This window comes from Nestor notabilis, unplaced genomic scaffold (genome assembly GCF_000696875.1).
Source record: "Nestor notabilis isolate BGI_N333 unplaced genomic scaffold, ASM69687v1 scaffold16386, whole genome shotgun sequence".
NCBI lineage: Eukaryota > Metazoa > Chordata > Aves > Psittaciformes > Psittacidae > Nestor > Nestor notabilis.
This window is the reverse complement of record NW_009934384.1, coordinates 4,798-7,676: the sequence shown is the minus strand read 5'-3', so window position 1 is coordinate 7,676 and position 2,879 is coordinate 4,798.

Genomic DNA, 2,879 nt, shown 5'->3' with positions numbered 1-2,879 from the left:
CTTCCTTCTGCCAATCCTGTTCTCTGACTCTGCAGGACTGCTCTGCCCTCTCCCCACACCCCTTCCCAGCATCCACATTTCCATTTGCTCCCTTTTAACTTCCCCCTCCTCTCTCTGCTGCCACCACCGTTTTACCCCCAGTCTGGAGCCTAAGAGAACAGAACAGGGGGACGGAGCCAGCAAAGGAAAAAAAGTTCTGTCTTGAGTTTGTGAACTTTTTTTTTTTAAAATAAAACAAAAGGAGGAAAAAAAAATCACAAAAACAAAACAAAAAAGAAAAGGACTTTTTTTTTTTCTAAAAATATATTAAAAAATTAAAAAAACTAACAAAAAGAAATAAACAATACTTTAAAAATTCTATGAGCTTCACCGGACTGAATCACCACCTTCCCTTACATAAACTTCAGTTAAGATTGTAGCCATATTAAAAAATGAAAAGCATAAAAAAGAGGCGAAAAAAGTACAACAGCAGCAGCAAACAAATGAAAGGCAAAAAGGACTGATGACATTTTATCAGTATTGTGAATAAACTTGAACACAAAACACAAGCAGTTCCATGTCATATCTTCAGTTGTAGAACTTTTTCCTGTCCAAGGTAAAGCGACCAACTTGAACTTTCTATTGCAACACGATTCACAGTTATTATATAAGGGAATCAGTGTTCATGTATGTATATATTTATTTATGTGTAATTTAATGGGAATTGTAAATATGGTGAGTCTGTTTTAAGCCTTTTTTTATTTATCTGGTGATCTCGTTTACCTCTTGTTTAGTGGGTTTTAAATCTTCCCCTCTTAGTTCATCATGTGGTTCATGGTACTTATTTAGATATCAGAGGTTTTTTGGGGGTTTTTCTCTGGGATTCATCATTTTTAGCCCTGTTGTAGCATGTTAAAGGCGACAATGAAGCAGCTGAACAAATAAAAAACCATGAATTTTTATATATAATTAGTATGACATTTAGTTTCTCATTGAAGATAAAATAAAGTGATGTTGGACCCTGGCAAGGTTTTTAAACATGTTAGTGGTTTTACAACCCTTATGTGTTGTATAAAATGAAAGAAGTTATTTTCATCCACTGTCCTCCCGAAAGCACCATCAGAGCAATAAATTAATATTGTCTTTTAAAACAAGATTTAGCTTTTCTTTCCTGTCCCCCGTCTTTTTTTTTTTCCTTTCTCCCTTTCTTTTGTTTTTCTCTTTTTTTTTTCTTTTTTTTTTTTCTTTTTTTTTTTTCCCCAAAAGAACTTCAAACATTTGGGACCACCTGGTATCCTGTATTTCCACTGGCCATATTGGAAGCAGTTATAGTTGTATTGTATTGAGTTGTGCCGGCAGTAGTTTCCATGCCTATCAATGTATCATAGTCCTTTGTTGCCCAGATAAATAAATATTTGATACGCTTTATGTCGATTTTTTTTATTCAGTGGCTGTCTTTACCCAGGCGTATTTTTGTTCTTGGCAGTATTTTTTATTCAGTATGGTTACAGTAATTGAGTTTAACTCTCCCTTGACAATTGCTCCTTGCAATAAGCAGCTGAACCCATTGTTTCCCTCAAGTATAATAAAAACTTACTTTCAACTTGGAGTTCAGAGCAGGGTATCATTTAGATATTCCACAGAGTCTGTATTCAGACAAATGACACAATAAAGCACAATGTATTCTTTTGGATAAAAAATTGTCTGTACTACTAACAAAATGACACACTATCTTTTCTTTAACCAAAACATAATTTTATTTAAAAAAAAAATAAAGTTTTATTTTATTTATGTTGACCTCTAGGTTTTTATTTATGTTCATATGTAGCGTGCAGAATTACAAGCCTATAATATTTTGTACATGTAGTCGTCTGAATGCAGAGCAGAGATTAAGAAAAAACATCTTGAGAAAGGTGTTTTAAAAAGAATAATCATCAATCAAATACCAAAAATTAGGTGCTATGAAAAATATTATATACCGGTGAATCAGAGCTGGGTGCTCCCTCCCCCTCAAGAAAAAAGAAAAACTCCGTAGTCAATGCCAACAAAATCATCTCACGGTTGTGAACTTTAGTGAAATCTTGCAGGAGACGGATTATTTCTGATTGATGGTTTGTGTTTTAGTGGAATGCACAGATTGACATTTGGAGGTGGTTGTGTTGGTTTATATGGGCCTGAAATTTTTATCCTGAGTTTCTTCTTGTGGAAACCGGTTGTAAAATAGGAAAGCTTGCTTTGGAAAAAAAAAATGGGAGTGTGCATCTTGGAGATGGTCTGTAAAAACGTGAGAATGCAGACTTTGAATCTGTTTTCCTTGGCCCAGGGAGTAGGTGAAGTCAGGATCAGGCTAGATTATATTATAATTTAGGAAGGGTGGCTAATGTGATTCAGAATGTAAAGCCATTTTAAAGAGATGGTCTCCTTTAAGTGTTGATGATATTTTGGTGGTGGTGGCTGATTTTTCTCTCTTCTCTTTCCTTCCCTCCCTCACTCTCTCCCCCTTTTTTTTCCCTTTTTGCTCAGGCAGGAATTGAGGCGGTTAAGAGGGAGGTGTTTACAATAAAGCTGCAAAGAGAATTAACATTTGCTCATATATTTTGACGTTTGGTAGGGCTGGTGAAGCAAAGCATTAGATAAAGCCCAAGATGTTTCATTTTGCTTTGGTAATCTACTTATGGAAGGCAGTGTAAAATCAATCTTGCCAAGCAGAAAGAGAGTTGGTGGAGTCTAAATTCTATTTTCGAGAGCCAGCCAGTTTATAAAAATGGTGAATATTTTTTTCCTATAAATTGAAAGTGGATCTTTTGAATGCAAAGCTGCAATTGTTTTAAAAACAGTTATTTATTATTTCCAAGAGAGACTGGTTAACCGTAAAGTAGATGTAACAAAATAATGAGGTG